The sequence below is a fragment of the Aethalodelphis obliquidens genome, unplaced genomic scaffold (assembly GCF_003676395.1).
Source record: "Aethalodelphis obliquidens isolate GAN/ISIS:26980383/991018 unplaced genomic scaffold, ASM367639v1 scaffold3, whole genome shotgun sequence".
NCBI classification, from domain to species: domain Eukaryota; kingdom Metazoa; phylum Chordata; class Mammalia; order Artiodactyla; family Delphinidae; genus Aethalodelphis; species Aethalodelphis obliquidens.
The window spans coordinates 25,094,482-25,115,196 of NW_020837947.1; the positions used below are offsets into that span (position 1 = coordinate 25,094,482).

At 40.5% G+C, this 20,715-nt stretch overlaps 1 pseudogene; it reads right to left on the minus strand.

Annotated features, from left to right (window-relative positions):
* Positions 1-5,820: 5,820 nt before the first annotated feature.
* LOC113605806 (up-regulated during skeletal muscle growth protein 5 pseudogene) lies at positions 5,821-6,519 on the minus strand (annotated as a pseudogene).
* Positions 6,520-20,715: the final 14,196 nt, after the last annotated feature.

Genomic DNA, 20,715 nt, shown 5'->3' on the forward strand with positions numbered 1-20,715 from the left:
GACTTGGTGCTCCCACCACAGGAGCTCGGGCCCGATCTCTGGCCTGGGAACCAAGATCCCGCAAGCTTCATGGCACGGTAAAAAAAAATACAAAAAAAAAAAAAGAAGAAGAAAGAAAGAAAAAGAGGAGCAGTACAATATAAAAGCATAAAAAACAAAATAAAATTAGAAAGGTAAAAAATATGTATTAGGAAAAATAAAACTATAATTGAAACAACTGCAACAAGGTAAAATAAAACCACAACAGAAAAAAGAATAAAAAAGGGGGTGGGGGAACAAGCCTAAAGGAGAGATCACTAACAAAGTATAAAGAATAAAATAAAGTTAGAAAAATAAAAGATTTATTAGAAAAAATAAAAATATAAAAGAATCAACAATGAATCAGCAAGGTAAAACAGAACCCCAATCTAAAAGAGAAAAAAAAAAAAAAACCTTGGCTGTGGGGGCAGAGTTTAGGCACGGGGGTGGACCATAAGCAAGGGTGAGGTTTTGGGTGGGGCGGACCTAGGTGGGTGGGGGGTGACTTTTGAGCGTGGGCCCGCCCTTGTTTTTTAATTAACAGGTACACAGAGGCTTCCACTCTGGGAGCCGGAGGCAGAGGACCAGGCAGGGGGCCAGTGGGGTTTCTGGTGTAACCAGTCCGGGAACCTCTCCCACGGCCCCACCCGCTTGGAACTGGTTCTGCTGACCGTCTACTCCTGGGAAGGGAAGTGAGCAAGGCCCGCCCTCTGGGTGCCTTCAGTGAAAGGTGGGAGTGGGGGCGGGGAGGGGGAATGCTCCTACTGACTCTGATCTTGGCCGCCCCAGTCCGCACCCTGGTGGGCCGAATGCTCGTGCGCGGGTTGGATCCGGGGACCCAGCCCGGGGCGAGTGGGCAGCCCCACTCACACCTAGACGGCAGCTTAGGGCCCAAATAGCCGTCAGGGACCCTAGGGAGAGGAAGTGGGCGGGACCACAGTCCCGCCTGGAGAAAATCTTCAACTGTACTGGTTTCTTGTCCTCTTCCACCCAAATGACCCCCACGCCTCTGAGTCATCCCACCAGACCTAACAGGCTGGGAAGGTGGGATGGGAGAGAGAGAAGGGACAGTGGCCAGACCCTAGTGATTTTGAAAGTTTTTGGTTAGATTTATTCTGTATTTTTTTCTAAGAGAATTATTGAGATAAAATTCACTTACCATATAATTCACCCACTTAATTCACTTACCATGTAATTCACCCACTTAATTATTGAGATAAAATTCACTTACCATATAATTCAACCACTTAAGGCATACCATTCAGTGGTTTTTAGTGTATATTCACAGTTGTGTAACCATCAACCACAATGAATTTTAGAACATTGTCATCATTTTCAACCCCCCAAAAGAAATGCCATTTCAACCCCCCAAAAGAAATGCCAACCCCCCAAAAGAAATGCCCCTTTAGCCATCATTCTTCAATCCTCCACCACCCAGTCCTAGGCAACTGCTAATCTGCTCCTTATTTCTATTCTGGACATTTCCTATAAATGGGATCATGCAGTATCTCAATACATTGGGCTGCTATAACAAAACACTGCAGACTGGGTAGCTTATAAACAACAGAAATGTGCTTCTTACACTTCTGGAGGCTGGAAGTCCAGGATCAGGGTGCCAGCAAGGTCAGGTGAGGGCCTTCTTCCTGGTGGGACTACTTATGGTCTCCTCACATGGTGGAAGAGGCAAGGAGCTTTCCCTGGTCTCTTATAAGGGCGCTAATCCCATTTGTGAGTGGTCTGCCCTCGTGACTTAATCACCTCCCAAAGGCCCCACCTCAGTGCCATCACATTGGGCATCAGGATTTCAACATACGAATCTTGGAGGACACAAACATAGCATATAGAACGTGGTCTTTTATGACTAGCTACTTTTGCTTAGCAAAATGTTTTCAAGGTTCATCCATGTTGTAGCATGTATCAGTACTTCATACCTTTTAATGGCTGAAAAATATTCAGTTGGATAAACATTTTGTTATTCATTCATCAGCTGATGAACATTTGAATTGTTTCAAACTTTTGGCTATTATGAGTAGCAATACTGTTCTACACACTTGTATACAGGTTTCTATATGGACACACGTTTTCTTTCTCTTGGGTAAATACCTAGGAGTGGAATTGCTAGGTTAAATGCTAACTGTATATTTAACTTTTTGAGGAACTGCCAAACTGGGTTTTAAAGTGTCTGCACCATGGGAATTCCCTGGCGGTCCAGTGGTTAGGACTCTACTCTTCCACTGCCAGGGACCGGGTTGGGGAACTAAGATCCCACAAGCCACATGGTGCAGCCAGAAAATAAAATTTAAAAAATAATGTAAAGTAAATAAAGTGGTTTTACATTTTCACCAGTGGGGTATGGGCAGTTTCTCCACATCCTTACCAACACTTCTTATTACCTGGCTTTATTATTATAGCCATCCTAGTGGGTATGCCTAGTGCTTTACATTTTTTTGTTTTGATATATAATTCACATAACATAAAAGTCACCATTTTAAAGTATACAGTTCATTGTTTTTCAGTATATTCACTATGTTATACAGGCATCATCACTAATTGCAGAGCATTCTGTCACTCCAGGAAGAAGCCCTGTACAATTTAGTAGTCACTCCCAACCTCCTGGCCTCTGGCAATCACTAATCTACTTTCTGTCTCTATGGATTTGCCAATTCTGGACATTTTATATAAATGGAATTATATATAATATGTGATCTTTGGTGACTGGCTTCTTTCACTTAGTGTAATGTTTTCAAGAGTCATCCATGTTGTAGCATGTATCAGTACTTCATTCCTTTTTATTGCTGAATAGTACCCTGTTGTATGGGCCTCCTGCTTTTAAAGCAATTGATGTTTTTACCTTTCCTTCCCCTTCCTGGCCCAAACAGGTATGCTGTGGCCTGCAGATACCTGATACTTTCTAGTGTTACAGCAAATCTATTATTATGCTGAGCTAAATTTGAATTATTTAGTGAAGGCTTAATAGTGAATTTTGACTTATTTTTTTAAATAGCCTTATTATTTTAACTTATGTAACAGATGTGATCCATTGTGTAGGTAACTTTGCAAAGCTAAGAATACAATTTTACTTTACAGAAAGGTTTTCTTTTTTTTAAAGAGGAAAGAGAAGTAATTTACACTGTTGCTTAAGAAATCTGTTGTTCTTTTTCAACTGCACCACCTTTTACAGTTATTGATGCTTTTTGACGGCAAGAGCATTTTATTTGTAGAAAAACTGAGGCTAAATTTGGAGACATTCATTTTATAGGGTGTGGAATATACAATTAATGAAGGTAACAGCAGGTGACTAAGCTGAATTATCTATATTTACAAGGTGATAATTAGTCATATAAAAGAAGGAAGGAAAGAAAAGGATTTATTTTAAACTAATATAATTTCAGTTAGAACAAACAATGAAATTCAGAAGGCTCAAGTTTTATACTCGTGTCAAATAATCTAGCTAGTTTTCTTGTTGATTAATTAAGGTAAAATTTTTCTTTCTATCAGCTCATATTTAATTGATGTTTATGTGACATTATGAAGATATTTGAAGATTTACAGCACTTGTGGCACCTTTGTATCACCAGGGGCCTCCAAGTTCTTGCCAGCAGGGAGCAAGCACGGGAGAATACTGCAGCAGGAATTCCAGCTGGTTCTTATTATTCACGGCAGGTATATATGTTCTATAAGATCACCACGGACATTGAACTAGTCAATACTGAACCATCGCTTCTAGAAGAAATACAGACTTAGGCTCCTGTGAGCCTCTGGTTACAACATTTTCATCAACAGATCAATATATAACCTCATTTTATGTGTGTTATTGTATAAAGATAACTCATTTAATATATACCGTTAATTCACTAACATTGAACTCACAAAAAACAACACTGTAACTTACGCCTTAATGAAGTGTATATAACATATATCTTCTCTGAAAGGCACATCCCAGCCTTTTTGCACTTAGGAGCACTAGATGGCACTTCAGCACTGCTTGGGGCGCATTTAAAATAGCAAAATCACCAACAAGAAGCACAAAAATGTGAAAAATATGGCACTAAATAAACTGTGAAAAGGACACTCGTTTACCGTATAAGACCTCGAAGTAGAAGGCAGAGCTTAGCCTTGCTCGACCTCAGCTGGGAACGTGCAGCAGTGGCTCAGCTTTTTCAACACTCTACGCACGCACATATCCACCTGAGATCCAGAAAGTGCTGTATTGATTTGGGGGTTACAAATATATATCAGTAAGTAGGTGAATTTGTAAATATGGAATCTGTGATTAATGAGGATTGACTGTAAATGCTTCCTGCACTAAGTTATATTAGTCACTTCCATTCATATTTCATTGACCAAAGCAAGTCATCGGGCCTTAACTGACTTCAAGGGGGTGTGAAAGCGCAATCACACTGTGTCGTCAAAGAAGATTTCAAATATTTGAGAGAAGTACTGATGCCAATTGCTGAAGATATCGTCTGGTCATTCATTGATTATTCCATACTTGTGGCAGATTTTAGTTCCTGAAGATAGTTGCAGCATTATCTCCCATCCAACATGCTGTTCTTATTATGGGACTTTGACGCACCTCCCATTGACAGAATGAGGTCTCTGCTCCCTTTCCTTGAAACTGGGCAGACTGTGTGACTTCTGAGGCTAGGTCATTAAAGACCTCCACCTAGTTCTAAGGACACCTACTCTTAGAAATTCAGCAACCATGCTGAAGGGAAGCCCAAGCAGCTCCACAGAGAGCTATGTATAGGTTCCTAGCTGATGTCCTGACTGACAGGTGGCATCAACCACCACACGTGTGAGTGACCAAGGGTTCAGATGGCTCCAACTCCCTGTCCTCCAGACAGCCTCCATTCTTCCAAGCTGAGGCCTCAGGGGTCATGGGGCAGACACAAGCAGTATCCACAGAATCTAATAAAATGGTTATTTTTTATGCCACTCTGTTTGAGGTGACATTTTTTCAGGAATAATAACTGGAAGAGTTATACGTATCATCTGTGTATAGTGCTGTAGTAGGTGTTCGTGGGTTTTAGAAGTGTATAAAATTTGGTCCTAGTCTCCACATATTACATTCAGGTCATTGTTTAAACTGAGGCCATTCTTGTACCCACAATGTAATTAAATAATTGGTCTTTTTATAGTTACCATGATCTCAAATATGATAACTATAAAATGGGTAGCAGCTTGGTATTCTAACAGAAAATGTAATGTTTTGTTTTGCTTGGTTTCTTCTTTAGCTTTGGTGAGAATTTTAATACTCATCCATTATTTAGACACAAAACAACCCACAAAGCTCCATTTACACTTAGCACTTTGCTCAGTGCCTGACACGTAATTGCTTGATAAATGTTGAATGAATGCCAGTCCGAATTTATCAGACACAGACGGTGATCGAGTGTCTTTAGAAGCACTTGTGAACCGCCTTTCTCATGGGCCACAGAAAATGAAGAGGCATTGATTGAATGTGGGGTTGAGGGTAAGAAAGCTAAGGTCTAAAGCTGGGAATGTCTTTAAAAATTAAAACATAAATTCTAATCAATGTGAGGCTGATATAACTTCTGAGACTGTGGTGTTTGTAAAAACAGAGAGGGATATCCACACTGATTTTAAAAGGTTCATGCGTTGAAGTAAAAGTAGACAACCAAATACACCACAACTAGGTAGCCAATGTTCTCAAAAAGCTCTTAAAAGAAATTAATATAAATTCATATTTAAATATATTACATACATTTTGTGTTTTAGTTTGTTTTTTATTATTTATTTAATGTTTAGAAACATGGGGAATTTTTCCAGGTTCATATTTATTGTACAAATGGAATATCATTTGATGAGTTGATATTAGCTTCTCTAGGGCTGAGAACATAATGGATGCAGTAGAGACAGGTTGGACTCCATAAATGTTGCTTTCACATCTGCAACTCTTTTGGACCTGCACTTGAAATACAGGATAACCAAAGCAAAGCCTGCATATGTGGTCTGTACATGGTTCATTCTACTTGTGAGAGTGTAAGTGTTGACATTTTTTTTTTTAATACCAGTGAACTGGAATTGGGTGTCAGTTTCTGGGCCTACGATGGCTTCAATCCTGCCATAGTCATGAATTCTATAGCTTGCGTCCTTCAACATATAAAGCCATCCCTCCACCAGATCAGAAGAAGGTGTCTCCTTCAAGATTTAAGAGTCTGGCTTTCCATCCCAGCTCTCCTACTTCCTGGTGTGTGACCTTGGGCATGTGGTTCAGCCTTATTGAATCTGTTTCTTTATTTGTACAAATGGATGGTATTCACCTCATATGATTTTTGAGGATTCCAAGAGATAATGCCTGTTTATCTCTTAGCCCAATGTTTTGCATGTTGTATCCTGATAAATAGTAGTTATTAGTATGGTCTTTTGTGAGTAAAAACTCTGGACCTGTTCATTAGGAACTGAAATTGGTTCTTTGAACTCACCTGATCCCTTGCTTATCGAACACACATATTGCGTTCTTATACATTCTGCCTATAGGAGAAAACTTATTGAAATCACTTACTTGTTTACTTTTATGATGACGTTAACAAAATGAGAGGAGAGAGGGAGGGAAATTGTGGCTAGAACCATTGGGTTTGTGTAGGGAGGAGACAGAGAGCACAGGTGTTTCCTCTGAAAAAATTCAGATCTCTCTTCTCTTGCCTGAAGCTGGCTTGCTTTGAACTGGGATAGCCTCTCTCCCAGGGCTGCATTATAACTGTGACGGGCCCAAGGTACTTTTGCCTTGGTGGGTCCCTTCCTCTGTAGAAAAATACAAAAATTATATTTTACGACTGTGCTGGTATAAAGATGAATATAATCTTTGACCCCCAAAGTTAACTTTTAAAATTCTGATTGTAAAAGAAATTAAAATATTTTTATGGGCCCCTAAAAATAATGTGAGCTCTAAGCATGGTGCCAGGTGAGGCTAATGGACAGGCAGGCCCTGATGTCTTAGTTTCCCTACAAGAGGGTAAGAACACATGATGTATTATAGGGGATGATAAATACAGAAAGGCACTAGTACTGACTCTGCCTTTTTGGCAGATGTGTGTTTTAACATTGTATCCTTCTAACAACCCTCTGAGACAGGTCTTATGAATGTGATAAAGGAGTAACTAATGAATAATTTAGAACCAAGAAGATTCAGTGTTTGAAGTGAGAAAATTTAACTTTGGCCTCACCTTGTTCCGAATCCAGATGGAGAAGATGAATGCTAATGTTGGCCCTTCAAAACATCCAACTCTGTGTATTGTCTGAAAACGCTGGGGAATTGGAGAAGGAGAAGGTAAGTTTTAACTCTACATTGAGAGCCCTGCACTGCACTAAGAATACGGTGGGGCTTAAGAGTTTGTTGATGCTTATGATACCTTATTCTAACATCAGAAGATGGTGATCTCAGTTCCTTTACCAGGGGCTGATTTGGTCTTTGGGACCACATGGTTTCTGAGGAACAGTTGTGTGTAATTCTCATCTTTCCTCTTCTATAGGTAAGGTTCTCTCCCCCCACCCCCCGCCAGCTTCTTTCAAGACTTTTTCTTTATTTTTGATTTTCTGCAGTGTGAATATGATGTGCCTAGGTGTAGTTTTTGTTTGTTTTGCTTTGTTTTTGGCATTATTCCTGCTTGATATTCTCTGAGTTTCCTGGATCTGTGGTTTGACATTAATGTAGGTTAATTTGCCACCATTGTTGCTTCAGATATTTCTCCTGTTCTTTTCTTTCTTGTCACTTTCTGGGATTCCCGTTACTTGTATGTAACCCTTTTGTAGTTGTCACAGTCCTTGTATATTCTGCTTTGATTTTTTTTTTCAGTTTTTTTTCCCTTTGCTTTTCCATTTTGGAAGTGTCTATTAACATTTCCTTAAGCTCAGAGATTCTTTCTTCAGCTGTGTCCAGTCTACTGATAAGCCCATCAAAGGCATTCTTCATTTCTGTTACAGTGCTTTTGGTTTCTAGCATTTCTTTTTGGTTCTTTCTTAGAATTTCCATCTCTCTGCAGGCATTGCCCATCTGTTCTTGCATGTTGTCTATTTTTTTTCCATTAGAGCCCTTTGCATATTAATCATATTTATTTTACATTCCTGGTATGATCATTCCAACAACATTCCTGCTATCTCTGAATCTGTTTCTGATGCTTGCTCTGTCTCTTCAAACTGTGTTTTTTGCTTTTTAGTATGACTTACAATTTTTTCTTGAAAGGTAAACTCAACGTACTAGGTAAAAGGGACTGCAGTAAATAGGCCTTTAATAATGTGGTGGCTGGTAGTTTGGTGTGGGGCAAGGGAAAACGTTTTATAGTTTTATGATTAGGTCTCAGTTTTGTAGTGAGCCTATGCCGCTGGGCTGTGAACTTCACAAGTGCTTCTCTGTTGCTTTTTCTTTTCCCCCATTAATTGGAACAAGATAACTAGCAGGGCTGGAGTTGGGTATTTCCCTTCCGCAGAGTAAGACTAGAACCAGCTGGGGCTGGGAATTTCCCTCCCCCCAGGGGAGTTAGGCTCTGATAAAACCCCAGCAGGCTAGGGCCTGGTGAAGTAGTTTCTCCTGAGGGCAGACCTCGTTAAGAAGATCGGCGCGTTCTGAGGTATCTCAAAATGGTTCCTCTTCTCCTCCTGCTGGAAGCACGGAAGGTTTTCTTCCCAGAGCTCCACTGTGAGAATCTGGTAGGGCTCCTAGAGGCAAGAGTAACTGAGTTTGGGCCCCTCTGGAGTTTTTAATTCTCAGATTTGTGTACTCTGAGCCTCCAGCAATCTTTCGATTACAGTTCAGCTTTCCCCACCCTGGCGCTGGTCCCTGAGGACGTTTCTGCTTGCGGATTTCTGCTCAGGTAAGTTGTGATTCTTTGTATCTGCTTTCTGCCTAATTTGGGGGACAGCGGTTTGTGACCTCAGTTCTCTGAGGGATTTAAGAAGAGTTGTTGATTTTTCAGTTTGTTCAGCGTTTTCTTGTTGTTAGGATGGAGGAATGACTTTCAAGCTCTTTTCATGCCAGACCAGAAACGGGACTCCTTTTCCTTTGTATAAAATGTTACCTGAGTGATATTTTCTCGTCCCGTGTAGAACTTAGTGAAAATGTCCACATACTGGTCACTGTTCCTGTTATACTCCCTCCCATTCTTAATCTTTTCTGGCTACAATTATTGCTTCCCCAAATACTTTTTAGCTGTTAAAGGTCTAGTTCTTTCATCCCTGGATTTTTTTTTTTAATTCCACTCTCTGTCTCGGAGTGCTAACAGCTAGTACTACCCATGGGTGCCAGTTGTGTCAACATTTACACAAGGATGCACTGTTGACACTGTTGTTTCTAATATTCTGCTGGCAAGTCCTGCTTTGTGAATTGAATTGGTGGCAGATGCACATTAGGCTGACGGCTTCAGGAAGGGGTTTACAGAGAACGCTGGGTTATAAATGATGGTTCAAAGCTAGATTTACAGATCTAGTTTTCTCTAAACCTGTTACCGTACATCTGTCCACATGGAAGCTCACCTGTATTTTGTACCCACCCACATTACCTAGAGAAAGGACTTTCAGCCTTGCTTTCGTATTAGAATCACTGGCTTTATTTCTGTTTAATTGGTCCAGATGGGTCTTGGTATCAGTATTTCTAGCAGTTCCTCGAGTAATTCTACCATGGAACTAGGGTTGGAGTCCACTGGTGTGCAGCAGGTTTCAGCAAACTTTTTCGCTAAAGGAACCGATAGTAAATATTTTAGGCTTTGAAGGTCATATAGTCTCTGTTGTAACTACCCAACTCTTGATGTAGCAGTGGGCGTGACTGGGTTCCAATAACTTTATTTCTAGCTGCCAAAATTCTAATTCATATAGTTTTCATGTGTCATGAAATATTTTTCTTTTGATTTTTTTTAAACTATTAAAAACGGTAAACATCAGTCTTGTCTCAGGATGTACAATTAACAGGTTGCAAGTGGGATTTGGCCTAGGGGACTGTAGTTTGGCAATAGTTCAGCTGTAGTTTATTTTCTTCAATTCTTCAGTTTGGTTCCACAAGAGAAAATGTTTCCTTAGCTACATCATTGACAACATCTTCAATGAGTCCTAACATTGACTACTTATTTCAAATAAGTCTATCAGAACATTTTTAAACATGGCAATGTATTTCCTGAGTAGCCTTTGAAATTGTGGCAATTGGGATGCTTTTGTCTACAAGTAACAAGCATGGCTTAAATGGCTTTAAGCAGTAGGGAAGGTATTCTCTCATTAAAATATAGATAGCTGCAGGGTTATTCAGCTGCTTGACAATCATCAACCCAGGTGTTTTCCATCTTTCTACTCTACTATCCTCAATACTAGTCCTGGCTGATGTCTTGCCTCATGGTTGCAAGATGGCTGCTGCAGCTCTAAGCATCATATGCAGATACATAACATCCAGCAAAGAGGAAGAGTATCTCCTTCCACGCGTTTATTTTTAATACGAGGCAATCTTTTTTAGACCAAGCCTCACCTCCTGTGTAGATCTCTCCTTCAGTCCCAAAGACCAAATCAGCCACCAGTGAAGGAATTGAGATCACCATAATTAATTATCGTGATGCATCCCCTGTCATCGGGCGGGATCTGGTCTGCCTCTCACCGGTGGTTCCAGGATCCCAGAACCAAACCAGGGTTCTGTTAGCAAGGGAAGAGGAAGAAATGGCAGTTGGGAAAGACTCAACAGAGTCTCCCAAGAGAACTAGATTCTTAGGATTAAAAAAAGGCGGCTGTCTGCTGAGCTTTTCATTTCCATTTGTTTATTTACTTCCCTTAAAGGCCATTAGAGAATTGTTCAGTACAATTTTCCTGAAAGAAATATTATTGATTTTTTTCACTCAAATAGATTATATTTTGCTTCAGCCCTCAAAGAAATTACTTTATTTCTGTCAGATTATGTTTGAAAAGTAACGCATCCTACTTTATTTTTCTAAAACTGTACCACGTTGCATATCTAGCATAAAAATGTTCATGTCAAAAAAGCTTTAAAGGGGCTTCCCTGGTGGCGCAGTGGTTGAGAGTTCGCCTGCCGATGCAGGGGACACGGGTTCGTGCCCCGGTCCGGGAAGATCCCACATGCCGCGGAGCGGCTGGGTCCATGAGCCATGGCCGCTGAGCCTGCGCGTCCGGAGCCTGTGCTCCGCAACGGGAGAGGCCACAACAGTGAGAGGCCCGCGTACCGGAAAAAAAAAAAGCTTTAAAGAGTCACTTGTTGTTCATTTTGAACCATCAAAAGGTTGTTTAGTTTTGTAGTTTATACTGTGAAAACACTAAAAATAGTTTTCCCCCCTGAAATTACAGCAATGAGTACGAGTTTAAAAACCATGTGTGGTTCTTATCCTGATACCCACCCCTATGGGCATCCTGATACAGCCCCCAAGTGGTACATGACCCACCTCTACCTCCCCATTTGAAAATCATGGAGGGAGATTTGTATCCCATTCCAAACTCAGAGCTATATCCATCCTGTTATGAGTGCTGACCCCCATTCAGGAGCGGGGACTGAAATTACACATTTGCAATTTCTTGGGAGACCAGCTGGCACCGTGGAAGCTGCTCTGGCCCAGGATGGAGAGGCCAGGCTTCTGGGCCCAGCTCTGCCTCTTAGGTGGTATTTAACACTGGACAAGTTACTTAACCTCTCTGAACTCTAGTTTTTTTTGTTGGTGGTGGTTTTTTTTGCGGTACGCGGGCCTCTCACTGTTGTGGCCTCTCCTGTTGCGGAGCACAGGCTCCGGACACGCAGGCTCAGCGGCCATGGCTCACGGGCCCAGCCGCTCCGCGGCACGTGCGATCTTCTCGGACAGGGGCACGACCCCGCGTCCCCTGCATCGGCAGGCGGACTCTCAACCACTGCACCACCAGGGAAGCTCTGAACTCCAGTTTTGACATCGGCAAGGCAAGAGTTTGAACTATGCGATGTATAAGATTCCTGTTAGCTTACCTGTGTTTCTCTTTACCATGGGATCCAAGATTTCGACTTTTCCCTTCCAATGTTAAACTGATTTCTATTCTTGTTCCTGCTGCTTGGTGAGGACACACACTGTCACTGTGTCCCCCAAGATAATGTGTCAGAGCAGCTACCCTTTGTTCAGCACAGACAACCCACAGTATTCTAGTGTGAGACATTCACATGTAACTAAGCCAATCCTCTCATTCTAGGAAGCAAATCAGAAAGTAAGCAAGAGCAGCACTACAGAGGAGAGAATTTCGGAGAGCTTTTTTTTTTTAAACTAAAATGTTTGCAACTGTCTGTTCTTTATTATTAATATTGAAACATTTCACCATTATTTACTACTACAGCTCTAGAGGTGTTTCTCTCACCTTCTAGAACTCTCCATGCATCTTCACACAGAAGTGAAATGATGAGGCCCTGAAAAACTTGTGAGGGAAGAAAAGTTTTATTTTGGTGGCAAAAGCAGTTATCTTTGGCTTATCAACATTTTTCTGTTTTTCTTTTCAGGGCTATTTCCTGTGTTCACTAGTAATTCTTTTTCTTCCTCCTTTTCCTTCCTATGTTCACTAGTAATTCTTTTTCTTCCTCCTTTTCCTTCCTATATTCACTAGTAATTCTTTTTCTTCACATGGAACTTTCTTGTTTTTCTCAGGGCCGTTATATGTTATAAAAGAGCCCAGTCATCTTTAGAACGACCTGGGGAGACTTTTCCCTAAGGAACTTGAAAATGCATTAACAAGATTGACGTTTGTCAAGCTCCCTCCATCCCCATTCATCCAGGTGTTGGCCAGTGAATTGCAGCTTCTTAGGTCCAGAGGCCCTTGTCCCCCTGCTCAGGCGGGCTCATTGAAGGGTGGAGAGCTGTTTTAATGGTTACAAGAGCGGTTTATAGTGGCACATCCAGTCCAGGTGAACCCGCTTTATACTGAAGGCCTGCATCCAGGGCCTCTCCTCCAGGGGCGTTCCTGGTGGCCTCTTCATAGGAGGGTGGTGAACACGAGAGAAGGGCTGCCTCCCCGGGCAGTGGGGAGTAAGGGAAGGTCTGCTCGCTGCTCCAGAGTAAGCCTGGCAGGAAGTCGGTCACCTCTCCTGCAGGCGGGTGCTCTGGAAGGTCGAGGCTGGAAACCTGCCCCTGGGGCCGAGAGGCCTGGCAGTGGCGATGCAGGAAAAGCAGCAAAAAGGCCAGGAAGAGCAGGACAGTGGCTGGAAGAAGGATGCACAGGAAGGGCTCCACATCTTCCTTGGTGGAACTTATCTTCTGGGTGCCCTGGAGTTAGGGAACGGAATTGAGTTAGAAGATGGGGAAAGAAGAGCGCTGCATTTCTAAGGCTGATCTCTGTCTTCGTCTTGTATTCTCCTTATCATTTACTGACTGTAAAAATCACTCTAATCATTCATTTATGCCAATGAGCTTGAGCCTGCATGAAGTAAGGTGTACTTCCGTGATAAAGTATAAATTCAGAATGTCAAAAGTACACAAGGGTACCCTACACTATTTCCACTGAAGTAAAAATATTAGGATAAGTTTCAGTTGGCAGGTCCATCACTCATTCTTTGAATGAGAACGCTTACTATTTATGTACTTATTTTGTTTAGAATTAGACCGATGATGTTTTATTGCCACAGAAGGATTATATGGAACTGACTTCTTTAATTCTGGAGTAAAATCTGACATTGTTATGTGCTCAATACTCATGTAATCAACATTTGAAATCCGATTGGATAGCTGATGCTTATGATGATTGAGATTTTGAAATTTCCTCAATGTGTTTTTGCAATATTTGTAAGATAAATATGGAAATTTGGAATTCTCTCAAGAAAAAGAATTGCAGATAAATTTATTTATTTATTTTTGGCTGTGTTGGGTCTTTGTTGCTGTGCGTGGCTCTTCTCTGGTTGTGGTGAGTGGGGGGCTACTCTTCGTTGCGGTGCACGAGCTTCTCATTGCAGTGGCTTCTCTTGTTGTGGAGCACGGGCTCTAGGTGTGCAGGCTTCAGTAGTTGTGGCACACAGGCTCAGTAGTTGTGGCTCGCGGGCTCTAGAGCACAGCCTCAGTAATTGTGGCACACGGGCTGAGTTGCTCTGCGGCATGTGGGATCTTCCCGGGCCAGGGCTCAAACCCGTGTCCCCTGCATTGGCAGGTGGATTCTTAACCACTGTGCCACCAGGGAAGCCCAAGAATTGCAGATAAATTCATTCTTAAGCAACCTAAAAGGTATTGATTTTATTGTGTCAGATCACAATAATGATGGTTCTTGATGGAGTAAATAATAAGCATGAAATGATACTCCAATGGCAAGGTAGAAAAGCCATATGAAAAACTAAGTCCTGTTCCAAATTGCATAGACATTGCTTTACACAAAGCTACTGAGAAATAATGAAGTATTAACAAGCTTCTCTGTTCATTCACAACACATGTGAATGTTAGTATACACTACTACAGAGGAAAAGAAAACAGTGTAAAGCCTTATAATTGTGTTTAAAAAACAAAATCTTAAGATCTTTGTCTACTGATTTAAAATAAAACTTATAGTAATAAAACTATGAAAGCTGAGGTTTTTGCCTTGATTTTGGTGGAAATAACAAATGTTTTGCTGGTCTTGACCTGTTAAGAGACTGACTTATCTAGTGTTGTTCGTATAATCTTTTTTAATTCCTAAAGAATTTACAACTATGTTGTTAATTCTGACTCAAAATTAGATGGTTTATTTAATAGTTACACTGCTAAATATTTTGTTTTCTCAGATATGAATTAAGATATTTTAACTTAAAGTGCATACAATTAAAGGTGTTCTTGGGAAGCAGAACATCGTCTTTGGGCTTTGACAGCTGTGGTCTTGAATTCCAATATGACCTTCTGATACCTGCGTGACCATGAACCATTCACTTGCCCCTTCTGTGTCTACTTTTTCTTCTCTATGAAATGAGAATAAGAACATCTTTTTTGGAGGGTTGGCATGAGAATTTAATGAATCAATGAACTATGAATTCTTTCTGTTTTCTCACACATAATCTAGTTTATCAGAACTGTTAACTAAAAATCTGCTGTGCTGTAACAAGGACTTTGATTATAAAAGCGATAAGAACTCAAATAAATTTACTGCAGTTATTTAAAAATCAAGTTGGACTGAAAAAGCAATTTAAATATGTTTATTTTCTTCCACTAGATGAATCATTTAAAATGTTAAAGCTATTATCTCTTAATACTTAATCACTCTTCAGCCTTGATAAACGAGGCATTTTGCATAACGGATTTTTCCTTCATTCTTCTTCAGTAACGTGGATGATAATAGTTTCTAAACAGTTGTGGGCATCAAATTTTAAATACTCTATTTAAACCCTCTAACTTCAGTATGCATAGAATATGAAGATACTTAATATTCTATTTAAAAGTTTTTCTGTAATAGACCCTCTTGCTTACCATTATGCTATTAATGCTATTAGTTGCAAAAATTTGTGAAAACAGAGATGCTACAGTCCCCTTCTGTAATTGGTACGTCCATTGGTTATTTTGTCCAAATATTGAGTGGCACTGAAAAGCTTATTTAATACCGCAGATTAGGACAATTTCTTAAGATAAAGAACTCTTCTTTCTTCCTAGTTAAGAGATCACAGAGCTATGAACAAATTTATGATGGTATCCTTAATTCGCTTATTTAATGATTCATGGTATATTGGTTCAAATTGTGGATTTTGTTAATGCAGAAAGGATGTCTTTTTCTTTTTTAACATCTTTATTGGCGTATAATTGCTTTACAATGGTGTGTTAGTTTCTGCTTTATAACAAAGTGAATCAGCTATACATATATCCCCATATCTCTTCCCTCTTGCCTCTCCCTCCCTCCCACCCTCCCTATCCCACCCCTCTAGGTGGTCACAAAGCACCGAGCTGATCTCCCTGTGCTATGCGGCTGCTTCCCACTAGCTATCGGTCTTACATTTGGTAGTGTATATATATGTATATGCCACTCTCTCACTTTGTCCCAGCTTACCCTTCCAGGATGTCTTTTTTTAGTCAAATATTCTAATTGTTTCACTACCCTCAACGTGGTTTTTAAACTTTTAATATTTCTCAAGGACTTTGCTGTTCAGGGAATACTTTAAAGAAATAACCAATAGAAAGTGTAACTGCTGCAGGATATATCATATATATGTGTATAATTTATTTCTGTTAAAAGTGGTTTTAGAGAATTTAAATACCAATCTCACCACTCGATTTTCCAGAAAACAAGAAAATAGGTTTGTTTCCCCCTTTCTGGTGGGACAGTAGTATCACACATTTCCCTGCTGATCGTAAAATTAATTCTGAGTTTTTAGGTTTCTACCAATATTTTTCCTTAACGACGCCTCAGATTGAGACTTCTTTGGGGATTTCCCAGGTAAAGCAAAACAGCTGCTGCATTTCTTAGTGAGAGGCAAAGCGTCCTTAACCCTCTGCTGCCCTTCCTGAAGTAAGATCCTTCGCTTCTGCTAACTCTTAGAAACAGCTGGAGAGCCAAAGGGAGTCTCTCTCTCTCTCTCTTTTTTTTTTTTTAATGTAGACTGAGCAAAGAACAAAGTTGTCATACCAAGGCATAAAAATTTGTTGACTTCTAGCTTCGGTGTTCTTTGATATATTTGCTATATCAAGCGTTCTTAGAATATATTTGTGACAAGTTTTACTTGAGTTTATCATTGTCAAAAGATACCAACTTTCAAGGTAGTTCCTTAGACCAAGCCATTCAGTGAATTCATATTTTTGTCACACCTGTAATACAAAATGTTGCCACTAAGTTTTCCTAAAAATGTAGGCATTGTTGGTTTTAAAGCTAACAAAGATACTTTGGGGAAGAAAAGGCATAAGTCATAGGTACAAACCTGCAGGTGGGTTTCCGGAAGAGGTAGGCTCGGTTCACTGGTTAACCACTCGTATGTCCCCCTGCCAGCGTGGCCAAACTTCTTCCAGCTGCTGCCCATCAGTTCCCGCATGTTTTCACCCGACTGATGTGCCAGGCACCCTTCCCCCTCGCTGCCCAGATTTCAACAATACTGCTGCTTCTTGGCCTGTATCCAGCTTGGATGAATTCGGCTGATGGCTGTTGGGAAATTTGTTCTGAGTGTCAACAGGGAAAAGAAACCAACCAGAGAGACCTTTCAGGACTATATTTAAATTCAGTGCCTCTGGGTTTGCTTTTGTGGCCTTTATCACTGTAAGGATTGGCATCAGATGTCGGATATGGAATAGATTTCAGACAGAGGAGTTCTTCGCATTCGTGTTATTATAGTGTCGCGAATGGTCTCAGTGAATAAAGAGCTGTTTGTATTTAGATGTAAATACGACCCTCTCCCTTCCCTTACCATATCCCTCTCCAGACATATAGCTGAGCAAGAACTACGCAAGCTGAATTTCCTGTAATTATTTCTGGATTCTGTGGTACAGAGAGAAGGAGTATTTGGTAGTGAAGCAAGACTCATTAATATCATTTTTGTGAATTATTTAGATGAAAGACACTAAATGATAAAATTATACACAAGCCAGAGAGACAATAGCTCCGACTGTTTGCATGGAATGTTTGCTGTTTTCATAGTCTTAGTTCTGATTACCTTGTGAACTTTATAAAATTATTTATATCAAGCAATAAGAAACTTTCAGTTTACACATTCACTGAGGTAACTTCGGGATGTTTAATTCTACTGGACATTTAAGACATGACAGTTGGAGCCTTTCTTTTAGTAGAGTAAACTTTAGCTTCAAATATTTACTCAAAATGTTACAGCTCAGAATTGCAACTACCCATGTTTTTATCCAGGCATCCTTTTCATTCAAGTGATTGTTATGATTGTTAAGTGGGATTCTTTTCTCTTAATTAGGATTCTCAATCTTTGGCCCATGGTGGTCTATGGATAGGTTTTGGGGAGGGTGGTGAACTCTCTAAACTTTTAGGTACATCTAATTTTCGTGGGAGGATCCATAGTTTTCATTACCTTTTCAAAGACAGCTGCCCTCCCCAATACACTTTGGCACTTTGTCAAACTTATTTGTGATAAAAAAAATTTTCACTAAGTGTCCCAGTGCCTCAATCAGTATCCTAGTGTGGAACACCTTTGTCATTTCATCCTTTCCGTTCTTCATGTGGAATGAGTTGATTTTGTGCTTTCGGTTAACATGTTGCTTTGTTCCATGGATGTGTTACTATTTTAAGTCAATCCTGTATCCCCACTTTGAAACATCAGGAGCACCTGGAGACCAGTGCACTATTTTGCTTTTTTGCATGTCAGTGGTTTTGCCAATACTATGCCCTCAACTCCTTCTCCATCTTTTTTTTTTTTTTAATAAATTTATTTATTTATCTTTGGCTGCATTGGGTCTTCGTTGCTGCACACAGGCTTTCTCTAGTTGTGGTGAGTGGGGGCTACTCTGTTGCGGTGCACGGGCTTCTCATTGTCGTGGCTTCTCTTGTTGCAGAGCAAAGGCTCTAGGCGCGTGAGCTTCAGTAGTTGTGGCACGTGGGCTCAGTAGTTGTGGCTCGTGGGCTCTAGAGCACAGGCTCAGTAGTTGTGGCACACGGACTTAGCTGCTCTGCGGTATGTGGGATCTTCCTGGACCAGGGCTCGAACCCTTGTCTCCTGCATTGTCAGGCGGATTCTTAACCACTGTGCCACCAGGGAAGCCCCTCCTTCTCCATCTTATCTACTTATTTACTTTCTTTTCTTGAGAAGCAAATAAGCAAGTTGGAAATATGGATCAAAAGCATTAAATGTGAATCTGTAACGTTGACCCTCCTCCAGCATTGAATGAATCAGGAAAAAATTACTGCTTTTATGGATACATTTTGGGGGGGACCAAGAAAAAGAAACATATTACATAAATAACATATGTAATACATCAGAAGGTGATAGATGATGTGGAGAAAAAGCAGAGAAGGAGCAGAGTGAACGCTGAAAGGGGGAGGCATTTTTAAAGTGCGAAGTCAATTAGGATCTCACAGGGAAAGTGATATTTGTGTAAAAAGCTAAAGGATTCAAGGGACTGACCCATGAAGGTATCAGAAGGAAGAGCACTGCAGACAAAGGGAATAGCCAGTGCAAAGGCCCTGAGGCAGTCATGTGCCTGATAAGTTCTCAGAATGGCTAGTAGGTCAGGGGGGCTGGAGCAGTGAGCCAGGAAAAAAGTAGAAGACAGAAGACAAGGTTGGGGAGGATACATGGGTGGGAGGTGGTCGGGCAGCACAGAGTGCAGGATTTATAGAGCATTGTAGGAATTTGGCTTTTATTCTGAGTCAAACGGTGAAGCAGAGGAGTGACAAGATCTGACTTCCATTTTAAAAGAATCACTCGGTCCTCTGCGTTGGAAATAGTTACAGGGATTAAGGGCAAAAGTAGAGAGACCAGTTGGGGCTCTTTAAATCAGGGGAGAAATAATGGACCAGACTAGCAGAAGTGGAGGTGGTGAGGTTCTAGATATATTTTAGACTGAGAGTCAATAAGATTTCATGAACTAAAGGTGGTATAAGATTGAAAAAAGATCAAGGAGGAAGGAGGATTACTGTTTTAGACTTGAGTAATAAGAAGTATGACCACTGAAGGGGAAAGACAGGATGGGGCAGGTTGTTTTGTTTTTTAGGCAAGATGAGTAAAGATCAGGCGTTGAGTTTTGGGCATGGTAAGTTTGCAATGTGTGTGAGTTTGTGTATTTGACTTTGGAGTTTAGGAGTGAGAACTAGACCACAGATAATAGCTGCAATCCATTGGCAGGGAGATTGTATTTAAAACTATGAGATGTAATGAGATCACCAAGAGAATGAGGGTCAGTAGGATGGGGGGACAGAGTGAGTGGCCAGTGAGGGAGAAGAGAAACCAAGAGCGTGTGATGTCCTGGATCTAAGGGAAGAAAAAGTTTCTATAAGGAGGGAATGATTATCTATCTCAGAAGCCTCTGTGTGATCAAGTAAGATGATGAATGAGATTTACTCTGGGATTTAACAAAATGGAGGGAAGGAGTGTCATGGGTTGTTTGGATAAGAGCAGTTTTGGTGGAGTGATTGGGGAAAAGCCTGATTGGAATGGTTATGAGAGAGAAAAAGAAGAAGAATTGGATGTGGTGAATATCAACAGCTCTTGAGTTACGTTGCTTGAAAGGGGATCAAAGAAATGATCCAGTAGTTGGACAGAGAAGTAAGATCAAGAGGGTTACACAGTAAAACAGAGCAAGTTAATAGATTATACAGAAAAGAACATATCAGTATATGTCAGCAATTCCACTTCTAGGAATTTTTCCTAAAGAAAGAATTTGATGACTACTCAAAGATATATATATATACTGTTGAAAAATGCTTTAACAAATCTTAGATGTCTATAGTAACAAACAACTAGAAATTTTTAAAATTCTACAAAATGATAATTGGTTAATAAATTAAGGTAAACACATCTTATCACCCGAAACTAAATACCAGAAAGATGTAAACATGCTTACCATGCATTAAGAGAAACTTGTCAGAAAACTGCATGTTTATTATAAATTTCCATGTCTCTGCTTATAGAAAAAAGTCAGTGTTAACAGTGGTAATTTTTCTAATTAGTGGGATTGAGTTGTTTCTTATGGGACTAGGGGTCTTCTTTTTGCTGATCCACACTTTGTAATTGTTCATGAATGTGTTACACAAGCAAGACAAAATAGTTTCAAGATCTGCCCATCTTTGGAGGCCCACGTGAAAGCCACCCTGTTGTAATATCCTGCAATTGCCTGCCCTCCACCTGAATTAGGAATGAAT